Source organism: Acipenser ruthenus, chromosome 6 (genome assembly GCF_902713425.1).
Source record: "Acipenser ruthenus chromosome 6, fAciRut3.2 maternal haplotype, whole genome shotgun sequence".
Lineage (NCBI taxonomy): Eukaryota > Metazoa > Chordata > Actinopteri > Acipenseriformes > Acipenseridae > Acipenser > Acipenser ruthenus.
Window position 1 is genome coordinate 4,052,038 of NC_081194.1, and position 14,436 is coordinate 4,066,473.

The following is a 14,436-nucleotide window of genomic DNA, read 5'->3' on the forward strand; positions in this document are numbered from 1 at the left end:
TAGACCTTTACACTGTTCTGAACTCCAAATCACGTGGAACAGGGGCCACAGTGACAGCATCTGAAGGGTGAGTGTATTGGTCAGAAACTCAAAGCTGTTTAATGTAACCTATACCTATTTTTGGATATATTTATGTTACAAAACAAGAAAGTAACAAGTTGAAAGTACACCCCAAGATTTTCTTGTGTCTTCTGAAGGCATACTGAAATCCTGAGACACCAATCTCAAAACTACGAAACTAGGAGAGGGGGGAACGCTAAGATAAATTGAACCAAATTATATTATCGTTGACTTTAAGACTATACATTTATACAATGTCCTTTAAATAGACCCTGACCCAGTTTGACTTGAGAGCGGTCTCCTCCCACACCTCCCCAGTGAAATGAAGTGATGCACATGATGGAATGCTCTCTGCATCTATGTTGGCTGCAAAGCCTTTCTTGCAGACAGGATAAGGGCTGTAGAAAGGCCTCAATGATATGTCTGCCTTTGTCTGGGAGCTACACTAGCCAGAACCAGGACGACCGCGATGACCACGGAACTCGAAGAAATCAATCTGGTTTGCTGTCAAAAAAACATCCCGGCCTGAACAGTGGCACAGAAAAAACATTTGTTGTCAGTAAATTGGATGAAAAAAGGTAACTTCACATGGACCTCAGGATCATCCAAAACAAGCAGAATGCATTAAAAAAATCACAAATAAAACACATACAATGTATTATTCCATTGACATCTAGTCTCAACGTAAGGAATTACTAGTGATAAGGGACCAATTATTTCCAAAAAACCTTCTGTAATCTTCCCTCTGTATTTGTGTTGTCTGAAAACAACATTGTATATGTCTGTGGTGATTACAGGTATGCTCTGAGCGCTTGAAACAAGTTCTTCTGTGTTTTGATGAGTGAAGTAATAAAGAAAACTTTATTTGCCTGTCTATCGGTGGACGCACATTCGTTACAGGCAGTCAAACGCACATCAGTCTGTGCATTTATCACACTTTAGAGTTTTGAAAACATCTAGAGAACAACTGTGCAGTTTTGATAAAACTTGCTTAGGACCTTTTTCAGCGCAAGCACAACTTCTGCATTTGCATACAGTGCATGTAGGCTATGGAAATCTTATTTTACATCTTACCGATAGCTCTAATTTTGTATTTGCAGCTATGGTATGGGATGAATGTCCTTGGCATGCTGTTATAAGTTTCTCAAAAATAAAATAAGCTTAGTTTTAAGAGACCCTCCTCATGTCACCAGGAGTAAGAAATGCCCAAAGACATAGCACATATTATCCTGTAAAGATGTCAACTTAGAATGTTTCTTTCAGAAAAATGACAAATTTCATTTTTTGTTTGTCTAGGTTTAAGTTATTAGCTTTTATAGGATGTCTAGTTTCAGTATTTTCAAATCATATTTTGCAAACCTAAATATTTAGTTATGTTGATCAATTTCTGCTACTAGTTTTTCACTCAGTGTAATGATGTCATCATCACATTATACCTAGTGATACAGAATAAAATATCTTTGTTTTTAATGTAAAAACATTGACATGAGCTTCATTGGTATTTCATACTGCATGTATTATCTGCATAAGATTAACACAATCTTCTTTTAATTATGTTTTCCAGATTTCATTTTTTAGGATTAGTAACTAAATGTATATTCCATTTTGGTTCTGTTTAATTCTTTGAATTGCTCTAAAGATCACAAAATGGCAGAAACCACAAACAGTTGTTTTTTTGTTTGGGTTTTCATGAAAAGTGGTGTATGGTAGCATATGATAAATCTGTCCCAATGTCCACTAACATTTTACCTAACTTATTTTCCTCTTCTCTCCAAATCCCTTTCAATGTACTTTGTTGTCACAGTGGTCACTCTTCCACTATCAACAACAGCAGCGCATTAATTGGAAATCAATAATAATAATGATACTACGACTACCACTACGACTACTAATAACAATAACACTATGTAACACAATTTTTGTTCCTGGGTAGTAAGTGTTATTTCCTAATTGCTTATGCCTCAAAAGTATAGAAAATGGCTATTATTCCCCACAAACTTTGCTTTTGTGACCAGGACAGTGATATTTTGAAATTTACCTATTTCCAATGAGAAAACGGGCGAATTTGTGTCTTTTCGTTCACATAAAGTCAGAAAAAAACAACATATGAATCCAAATTAACATGTATTTATACTAAAGTAATACAAAAATGACTACAAAAGATTTAGAAGTGAGTAGTTTTTCGAGATTTACGATTATACTGTAAATCACTTTCACGAATCAGCCCCCAAATGTAGTCTCCCTTCATCTTTTCGTTATACTGTCCTTGGTAGCGGTGTTCAAAGTCCAGTATATCCTGGTGGAAGCGCTCGCCTTGCTCCTCCGAGTACGCTCCCATGTTCTCCTTGAATTTATCAAGATGAGCATCAAGGATATGGACTTTGAGGGACATCCTACAACCCATTGTGCCGTAGTTCTTCACCAGAGTCTCAACCAGCTCCACATAGTTTTCGGCCTTGTGATTGCCCAGGAAGCCACGAACCACTGCGACAAAGCTGTTCCAAGCTGCTTTCTCCTTACTAGTGAGCTTCTTGGGGAATTCATTGCACTCCAGGATCTTCTTTATCTGTGGTCCGATGAAGACACCGGCTTTGACCTTTGCCTCAGACAGCTTAGGGAAGAAGTCTTGAAGGTACTTGAAGGCTGCCGACTCCTTATCTAGAGCTTAATAAGGCCCAATTTGATTGGCAGTGGTGGCATCAGCACCTTCCGGGGGTCCACCAGTGGCTCCCACTTGACGTTGTTCCTCACCACAGAGAACTCGGTCCGCTGTGGCCAGTCCCGCCTGTGGTAGTGCGCCTTGGTGTCCCTGCTGTCCCAAAGGCAAAGATAGCAGGGAAACTTGGTAAAACCGCCTTGGAGACCCATCAGGAATGCCACCATTTTGAAGTCTCCTATGACCTTGATGCCATCTCAGAAAAATGCAGATATGTATCCACTTAGGCAGCTGGAACTAAACTGAACTGGTGGGCTTAAGGCCCCTGTATTTATACTACTATTTATATTACTGGAAAGTTCTAGAAAGTTCTAGAAGTTACTCCAAGTTTACTCAGCACTGAATCTATCTGGAATGTTCTGGAAAATAGGTAAATTTCAAAATATCACTGTCCTGGTCACAAAAGCAGTTTGTGGGGAATAATAGCCATTTTCTATACTTTTGAGGCATAAGCAATTAGGAAATAACACTTACTACCCAGGAACCAAAAAAAAAAAAAATTGTTACACGGTGTAATAACAATAATAACAATAATAATAATAATAATAATAATAATAATAATAATAATACTTGTGGGTGAGCTAAACCTCAGCATGCAGTAGTACAAAGGTTATGTTTTTGCCGTTGGCCATTCTGAATGGCAGGACCACACAGGATCATGAGCTTCTACTTGCGTTGCATATCATTGATAGAGCGCAGCCAGTCAGCCATATTAAATTCATTATCTGTGTGGAAACCATGCATGGCTTTACCTCCAGGGATCTAAGGCCCACTTCACCCTGATGCTAAGAAGCAGCACAGTTAAAAATATGGGCTTAAATTGAATGTCCCAGTTTCCAATATTGGTCAAGGCAAGGAATTTCAACAACTTAGGTGTGTTTGAACCCTGCTAGGTCACTGGGTCTTACCAAATGATTCCATGAATAATTATTCCAAGGAAAGGCTAATATTTTGCTTTGGGGGGGTTGAGTGTTTTTGTTTTCCAAAATCATTTTTTATAATTGTCTTTTTTCACATAGCTGTTTGTGCTGTAGTTGTTTGAGATTAAGCATCCAGTAAGGAATACATAACAGGCATCTCACTGGGCATCAGGCTAGGAGAACTGAAAACGAATGACTTCACTGCGGGAAGGCTATATAGCTTTGTGGTCAAAACTGACCACAAAGCTATATAGGGCAGCAGTGTGGAGTAGTGGTTAGGGCTCTGGACACTTGACCGGAGGGTCGTGGGTTCAATCCCTGGTAGGGGACACTGCTGCTGTACCCTTGAGCAAGGTACTTTACCTAGATTGCTCCAGTAAAAACCCAACTGTATAAATGGGGAATTGTATGTAAAAAATAATGTGATATCTTGTAACAATTGTAAGTCACCCTGGATAAGGGCATCTGTTAAGAAATAAATAATAATAATAATAATAATAATAATAATAATAACTGCCCAGTTTATCAGCTTAGCTCCAAGCATTAGATTCAGGATTCACCATTCCCCTTTATCAGACTATGCTGTATAGATTTATTATCATTGTCAGCAACTTTAGCCTCATGTACAAGTTTTATAATAGGTTTTCTGTTCTAGATGTTCTTTAGCATGACACAGCCGGAGAGAAGGTGCTGCAATTAAATACAAATGAAGCCAGAATTGACGCCTTCTTGTCTCCATATTAATAAACTTAAATTGATTATGAAAAAGTCACTGACATATATATTTTAGCATTTTCTTTTTTTCTTTGTTTTTTATTTGCACACATGATGCAGTAAGATAGCACTGGATGTCAAGAAACAAGTGAAAGAAAAACTATTTGTTTTTTACCTGTTTGATATCCTGTTGTTATGTGTGATCTGTGTGATTCTCTATTGTCCTTCCTAAAATTACATTTACAAACTAATCAGCAAAGACTGCTTCTGAAAAGACTCCTCAAGGCTGACTGTGAGTAAGTGAGTTGAGAAAGCATATTAACGTTTGTTTTTTTTTTCGTAAGGGTCCACAGACAATGCTTTACAGTGCCCAGCGCAGTATGTACTGCTGATATTATACCAAGGAAAAGGACTGTAATTGATTTATTGTGTGTCAAAATACCAGTGTTAACGCAGTGGTAGTATTCTACAATGACTCATACTATTGCAGCTGCCTGTGTACTACTAGTGTATATGACCACCTCATTGTAATTGTAGTGGCATTGCAGATCATTTGGTATGGACAATAGCCATAGAACACTGTTAGTCTTTTGACCTTCATGTAAAGACAGAGAGAGGTCTGGATGAAGGACGCATTGTTCAAATCATCTGAGATATTGAAGTGAATGCAATTTATAATATTGCTGCTATTTTTAGGGCTTCAAAGTATTTAAAGCATTTGTATAGGTGCTTACCATTTTAATATGATGACCGAAAGGACTGTATTGCCACAGAGCATAACAATCAATTGCCCCGTTATTCGAAATATGGCTGTAAACCATCAGAATCACTGGGGAAGTTTACCACCACTATGGTGGTGTCTATGGCACGGCATTTAAAATTGAAAACAGAAAATATGCTTGTAAAAGTGCAGTAAATAGCTCTACATCAAACTTTTCTTTTATAATAATCATACATTATAGGTACCTAAAAAAAATGCAATTACCAAAATTTTCATTAGTAATTGCATGTTTAGTCTTTTTTCGTCTTAAGCAACAGAGAGACGTACAAAGAGATGCAATACAATTAAACTGTTTTACTTCCCTGTTTCAATTCTGGTGAATGACTAAACCTGTGCTTTACACCAGGAATCGGCGAGGGCTCTTCGGACTGGTGTGTTAAAGTGACAAAGTATCTTTGGGTGTTATAGGACCTTCTACAATTTTAAAGAAAGCCACCTCAACCAAAAAATATAACATTTGTTTGTGTGGACTTGCTCCTGAAGTCGTGGGTGTTCATGTTGCATTTCTAGACAGAAAAAATCGACAACCTGCTTTTGCAGTAATGGGATATTGGGGGCTGGGGTAGTTACTCTAGGAAGGCCAACATGGGTCCGGCATTGACAGGTCCATTTTATGTGTTCCTTTGTTGTAGTCCTACATAGTGAAGTTACTGCAAGGAAGGATTGAGAACACATATCTCAACATCCCAATTACCTGGTATATCTCTTTATGACATCTCTCCAATGTTCAATAAAACTATATTGAACTTTTTACCCCAGACATATTACATCACATTTTTTACTGAAATATGACAAGTCTATTTCTCTTTGTGAATTTCTTTATTGTCTCAGGAGTGTTCACTTGACTGATTGATATTTAATTCAACCACGCAGGATCCATTGGGGCAAGATATTGAATGAAAAGCTCATATACTTTAGATAACCTAAACCCAAATTGTACCCTATACCTGGTGCATGTCTTTACTGGTCAGTGTATGTTGCATGTTTATATAAACACCTCCAAGTTTAGTTCTCTATTTTATCAAAGGGAGTGTGAAGAGTACAGTACAATGTACATTGACATTTTAAGAATTAATTAAAAACCAAAGAAAATATCTATGCGAATAAAATGCAACTATCAGCAGATAATGGCCTTCTACTTAATCCCAAGGCTGTGGCTGCAGTATATTCAAAATAAATGCAGCTGGTTTATTCCAGATACTTTTGATGCAGGCTAGCACCCCATTTAAGCAGCCTTTGTTAATATGTCCCAGTGGAAATACAGGACCAACCAAAGCAACATATTTGTTATGGTTAAGTAAAAGTTCATAAAGTATTTCTTAGTTAAGCAATAATTTACAGTAAAACAACAAGGGCTATAGATACACCCAAGGTATTTATGTTAGATACATAAGTCATGTATTCCCCTGCATTTCACATTTGCCAGTCTATGGTTATTTAAAATCTATTCCACAAATTAAATTCCTTGAAATCATCTTGCCTTGTATGTATCAATCCTTGCTTTCCAATGGCTTAATCCATTGCAGCTATCCAATCCCCTACACCACTCTTTTAAAACTGTGGCCACTCATGACCTGAAGTGGAAATTACTTTTTTCCATTTTCTGAAAACAGCCAAGACATGCTTTCAAGTGTTTTCCATCCACTTCTAAATCTGATGGAGAACTGTAGTTCATATAGTGAGTGTGTGCCTGTTCTGTTGTCAGTGCTGTATAGTAATGGTTCCAGGAGCTTGCACACAATAAACCTGAGCTAAGTGCACTTGCTAATGGACAGATCCGACAGGCACATGAAGCGCCAAGGAGACTGTATTGGAAATACTTTTTTTTATGGATCTGATCAATATGCACCATTTTTTTACATCATACATGTGTACACAGAAAATAGGTAAGACCATTTTTTTCATGGCTGTTTACATTTATGAAATAGCTTTAATGTTTTATAAAATACAATTTTATTTTGCAAGTGAACATTAAGCATATTGTCAAAATTGTTGTTTAAGAAGTGCACACATACAGTATATATGGAGGGTCCTGATCTTCAGCTTGTATTTACAAGCAGGGATTATTTTAGTTAATCCCTATAAGGTTTCTAGGCTTCCCTCCACCAAGCAGAAATGTATACAGTATAGCAAAATGCTATCTAGGTTCTGAAAAGGTCTAAAGGTGATAGCAGATTCAAGGCAGTTTTCAAGTTCACCATCAGTATGACACATAGGCAACTGAACAAAGGAAGACAAGGTGCTTTTTGGTTGTTGAAAACTTCTAGCAAGCAACACAATGCAAAAAGAAGCATCAACATCCAAAATAAATACAACAACCAAGCAAGCTGACAACACAGCCCCCAGGAATGCACTCACATGCACCAGCTCCCCTCATTCTTAGTGCTCCTCAACCAAATTATCAATTATCTGAGTCCTTGAATTGTGGAATGAGCTTCCCAAAATATTCCAGGCATGCTCTGCCTCACTTCACAATTAGGAACATCTATACGTGTTCATTTAATAAAGAGCATACACATGAAAAACCTCAAACGAACTGAAGAAAAAAGACAGTTCAATCCATTACTATGTTACAGATGAGAGAAATTAGAACACAACCCCTTCAATGGAACTGATGCATATCCTTCGGGTGAATAAACAAACAATCAATATGAATCCCCAACAGCAGGAAACAAAGATGTGTTTGTTTCTTACCAGTACTATAGCTTCCATTAAAGGAGTGACAACCAAGGCTTTAAAAGCAATGCTCGTACCTCCTATTAGCATTGGCAAAATTATCACTAGTTCCCAAATCAGTTCAATAAATGTTTTGTTCTTGCTTTTTTTAATGAGGATAAGCTGATTTTCTTACATGCTTCCTCGTTACTGTATATATTGAATACTGTAACAGAAACAGTACAAATGTGTTTACGCTCAATTACTGGCTTAATATTTGGTTACAACAGTCTTCTGACTCCCACGCCCTAATTTGTTCACCAAAGCATTAAAATTGGTTGACATTCTAGTGTAGGCAACGCAAATATGTACCATACTGTTTTATATCAGCCTTATGTAAACATGAACTGCCCATTCTTAGTGAATTCAGATACTTGACATATTAGTATGGAAAATACTCTTCTACATACTATAAAAAAAATACTGTGCAAAAATACTGTGGTAAGCTACCGTGGTTTGGACACATGTGTAGAAAAGAAGCCTTCTTTGGTAAAAGTAGACACAAACAATGGAGTGGAAATAACTCTAAAATTAATTGACAATGCAAAGAGGTGGACACAAATTACATTAGTAATGGAAAAAAAGAGTCAATGGTTAATTTTTTCTTGTGACATCCAACACCCATCTGTTATGACCCTGTCTTGATAACATTATACATCAGCCTATTCAATTAGATTTTAAGATGAAGAGAAACGCTCTGGGAAATCACAACCTCATGCAATAAACAGAGCAAGTGTGGAGCAATAGTTATTTGGATTCAATTAACAGGCAATCAAATTGCCCCCCCTGTCAGAAAGTACATATTTTCCATGCCAACAAGATTGCATATTACTTTTATTTGTATTTTTTTTATTATTATTATTTTAACGCAAAGCTGTTATAGTAGAGACACATGAATTTTATAATATCCTGAAATTCATAATATTAATTTATATGTGACAAACAGTAATCTCTGCTGGTTCATTTTGCCAATCTTGTGTGACCACGAGCAAGTCACTTAACCTCCTTGTGCTCCGTCTTTCGGGTGAGATGTAATTGTAAGTGACTCTGCAGCTGATGCATAGTTCACACACCCTAGTCTCTGTAAGTCGCCTTGGATAAAGGCATCTGCTAAATAAACAAATAATAATAATAATTAATACTATACTATTATACACCAAATAGTTTAGCCAATTAAGGTTTCAAAATTAAAATGTCAAACAGCTAATGATGATTTATATCTATATTTTATATTGAAAGCAAAAGTGCATTTTAGTTTCTGATCAAGTTATACATTAATCTGAAATAAATATAGATTCCAACAAATGATCTGTGTTATTTCCACCATATTCTTTTAGAAGAAATTAAGAATTTGTATGCAGTGTTTTAGTTTTAGCAGTGTATTGATAACGAGGGTATCCAAACAGAATCAATACGGTACACTGATGATATTCTATTTTATTTTGGAGAAGGAATTAACATTGTCAAAGGGATTTTCTTTTCAATGGAGCCTTCGGTGATTTAATGACAACACAAATCCTTGACTGTCAAGAATATGTAGATGGAAATCAGGTACAATTGAGGGGTTCAGGTTTAAACCTGATATCCCATCAAAATATAAAAATCTAGATTTTCCAACACTATTAATTTGTTTGCTAAAAATACTTTCTACACTCCATAAATGAAAAAAAAAAGATTTTTCATGTTCAAAATAATTATTTGGTATGTACTCCATTACCAGAGGGATGCAGATAGTATTGCATGCAAGACAAATCTGCTCAATGGCTCTGGCAGTAATGGCAACACCTTGCTGGAGTGCAGGTAAGTCATACCTACAGGACCTTGCTGGTTTGAATCCTGGTTGCACTGAGTTGCCGATCTCAGCTGGAGGCCCACATGGAGCACTACAATGGCCTTTACTCTCCCTTGGATTGGGTCGTATTACAGCGACAGCTACTGTTTGTGCACCCAGGAGCCCAGGGCCCCAGGGGCCCAGGAGGAGATTTTCCTGAGTTCAGTAGCTTGGTAATATTTGCTGCTTAATCCATTGAAAAGAGGAGATTGACTTGACAGCAGGAGCGAAGAGTGCTCATTGATCTTAACTCATCTCGATCATTATATGGGTGGCAGTGATGAGGTGGCATTCAAATGATGCTTTTCAGAATTTGTTGTAAAGCAGGGGTAAAGCTGACAAACTTTTGACCAAACAAATAAAATACAAAAAATATATCTGTTTTAAATAGCGTAGTCTCATGGGTGGAGAACTGTTCACTTAGACTGGAAAATTGGAAAGCTGTTGAATTTTTTTTTTATCATTACCACTGCTTCTTTTCATCAAACTGCAGTTGTGGTTAAATAATGTAAGGTCATTGAATATAAAATGTAACACTTTGCATAATCTATAGTAAACGGGCTGTATTATTCAGTGCCATGATGGAGCAGCTGGCTATGACTACATTTTGTGTCAATGCCTTTAACCTCAAGGGTCAGCCGGTGAATAGAAAATGCAAGTTTTAAATGAGCCTGGTTATTGGATGAGAAATCAGCACCATCTCAAGTGAAAATATGAATACAATAAAAGGTCTGTATTTAATGGGACACCTTCAACTGAGCTTAAAGAGCAAAAATGTCATTGAATCCAGAGGGATGAGCTTGTATAATATGTGCTTATGGTTCATCTAGATCTTAAGCACTGCTTAGATGCATAGCAACAATGATTTGACCTGCCTTTCAAGTATTTGATTGGGCAGTAATATCTGACACAACAGGCATTACCACCAGATAATTGACCACCATGGCCCTTATGTGTTCCATGTCAAACCCAACAGCACTTAACATGACAAGGTCAATTAACTAGTGGTAATATCGTCTTCAAAGGGTATAATGGCTATTTTGACATTAATATAATCCTGAAAGAACAATAAATAATAAATACAAATAAATATACATATATTCATATAAGCGAGCTTAATAATATAAAGTGTTCTGGTCTGTTCTCTGAATGGTGCCCAGCTGTTTTGGAATTTAGGCATCTCTTATGCCTTTGTCCAAATATAAAAAAGCCTCCAGTTTAATAATATTTAAATCACATGTATGCAACATATTTTACAGCAAGAGTGTTTCTGAATGTTTTGCTTTGTATCTATCTAAAATCATTCTTGTAACAGAAAGCAGTAATACCTACTGGTTTGACATGCTTTTATCCCGTAATATCAGCAGAATAATCAATGCCACCCCACAGTGACAAAATAAACTATTGATATTGCATATGTCACTTGCATTTATTAAGCACTAGAGCTTTAATTGCGCAGATATAATTCAAACCTCTTTCATGATTTTAGTGAGGGAATCCAAATATCTGTTGATAGGGTTTTTACTTAAATTGGAGGACACTATCAAGCTGACCTTCCTTTGTGTCTCACATAATCCAGCAGATTTAGCTTTTTATAAAAGGAGCCTTTTGGCTGTGGCAATATTATTTTTTATACAATATTCACTTTGTTCTGAATGAAGCCATTCTAGGTGAAATCTCATTTTGCCTTTACTGTTGTACCCATTACAAATCTACAAAGGTACCTATTTTAGTTTTTGTATTCTTCTTTTGCTTAACTCACACGGTTAATGAATAGTATAATTTATTGTGAACAGCACTTTGATATATATAGTGTAACGAATATCAAAATCAAATTCTGAGCCACTTTTTTATATTGTTCACTGAAGTTTGTCTTTGAAGAGCAGTTAACAATATGCAATTTTATGGAAAGTAAAAATTATAGTATACTATATCAATAACATTTTCTAAAGAGATACCTCTGGGGTGGCATCTCAAAGAAGTAGCTTTAGGTAAACTGAGCCAATTATAACTTATTGCACAAGCATCCAAACTCACTTAAATCAGGCAGAATCTTTTGGTAAGCACAATTTTGATTGTTTGCCCCCTTGGATAATACACATTACCAGTTGGCAGAACTGTCGCTGTAAGAATCTTCATTAACATAGGGGCCAAATATGTTATAGTAACGCAAATTGATGATAACAGCTCTTAATTAGCACTTATCATGAGGTTCCCGCCCCACATAATTATAGAACCATCAATACAAACAGGATTCTATCTCATTCCATCCTATTCAAATGTGCTTTTGACCCAAGCAGAAACATGAGCTAGCTTGTTGTCCTGTTGCTAATTGAAATCCTATTGAGCAAGGCAAATTCCAGGTACAAAAATGCACAGTACATCAATCCTGTGTCACTTGGCAGCTGCATACCTTTGCATTTTCAGAGAATCGTTGACCCTAATTGAGGGGAACCTGACTGATCAGCACTTGGTTACTTAGGACTCAATGACTCTGTGGGCAGTTAAAGCTCCAACCTACCACTATCAAGTGAAAGTCTTCCACCTTACATATTGATAGTCAGAATCTCACAGCTTGACTCTTTATACATAATCAGGATATTATATAGCAAAACAATTACAGAATGGCCTTATCACTAGGTTGGACAATGTAGCTAGCCTATTGGCTTGTCACAATACAGTATGTTGCATACATCTGCAGGTTCATTCTGCAGTCGCTGTGATTCCAGGAACAACCTTGAGACACTCTTGATGGGCATGTTCATCTATGCGTTGAGGGTCAAGCCTGTTGCATGGGTATATCATGGGTATATAACCCATGTATATCAGATTGATGCTGAATTGGTATACACAACTCTCACAGTTTATAGGTCTAGTGGATGACATGGCATGTCAGGTAACCACATACACTGGCATACGCTGCAGATTTAACTTTCTCTATTGTTTCAGATAACAACTAGTGGTGTGTGTTTTGGAAGCAACCAATTATTAAGAAGGGATATAAGACTGACGCATTTTAACCCAAGGACTGAATGCATATGCATGGTGTGAAAGCTATATGAACCAGAGAACTGTTGCCTAACTTTTATAAAGTACAATAAAATCAGTAGCAAATAAGATCAAATTCAAATAAGAGCAAAGTAAAGAATACAGTAAATAATTAAATTTAAGAGTGAGTTCGACTAAGAGCAGTTAACTTACAGTAAAAATATATGCTTATACAAGTAAAGTCCAGTAAGAGCATGTAGTAATAAATGATAAATGGATGAGAATGATTTCAAGTAAGAGCAATTACAAAAAAACATGAATACAGATACCTATAAGAGTCAGATACAAGATACAGGAAGTAGTTATCGCTAAGAGCAATAGTAGAATATGGCAAAGTATGGAGCAGTTCAGTGCAAGTACAAGCTGATGCAAGTACTGGTACAATTGGGTGCCATATAGTCCAGTATAGCCGAGAGTTTACAGGTTTACAGATGCTGTCTGGACAGGTGTGAAGTACTTGCTTCAGACTGTACTATGCTGTGCATGGACTTTTATTTTCAAAGTGCACCTTTAAATAATATGCACTTACTAGGAGGCTGTGTGGTCCAGTGGTTAAAGAAAAGGGCTTGTAACTTGGAGGTCCCCGGTTCAAATCCCACCTCAGCCACTGACTCATTGTGTAACCTCCTTGTGCTCCATCTTTCGGGTGAGACGTAATTGTAAGTGACTCTGCAGCTGATGCATAGTTCACACACCCTAGTCTCTGTAAGTCGCCTTGGATAAAGGCGTCAGCTAAATAAACAAATAACTTACTATAGCTATAGATATACTGTACATAAGTCACAGGTACTCTGCACTGTCATAATTATTTCTGAGCAGAATATGGCTACAACATTGTTTATAGTCAGGCAAGCTGAAATTAGGAGGCTGTGTGATCTACTGACTCATTGTGTGACCCTAAGCAAGTCACTTAATCTCCTTGTGCTCCGTCTTTCAGGTGAGATGTTGTTGTAAGTGATTCTGCAGCTGATGCATAGTTCACACACCCTAGTCTCATATCTTGTAAAGCACTTTGTGATGGTGGTCCACTATGAAAGGCGCTAATTAATGATGATTTTTATTGAAATACAATTTTTGCATTCCATTCCCAAGCTGCAGCTCTGCAAAATCACTTGATTCAGTCAAGCTGTATATCATGTCACAAGATAGAGCACGCTCTGAAGTGCATTAAAGTCTGCTGCATGTGCCACTCATAATAATAATAATAATAATTCCAATGGGCCTTTTGCCCTTGTTATTGACATCAATACACTCGTAGTTATAAAATGGCAAGAATAGAAGGAGCAATCTCATTGGGGTACACATGTTCCATCCTGTGCAAATGTCACCATACCAGCATAGCTGGGAACTTTCAGAATGACTCTGCCTGATTCACTTGACAACCACTTGACTTTGGGAGGGATGGGGTGCTATTTTATACCCACAATAGCACACCAGGGTGTTCAAATATGTGTCCATATATAAGGCTGCATCAGGAGCATGGTGTTACCATTGTTGTAGTAAATGTATATAATGCTAAGCCAATTAAAGTTGGTACAGAGATTGGTGGGACATGAATGTATTCACAGCACAGGCATCCCAACAGCGCTCAAAAGGTTAACATTGGTGGTTGTACCCAATATTCTGTTTTTCACATTACACATTTAAACAA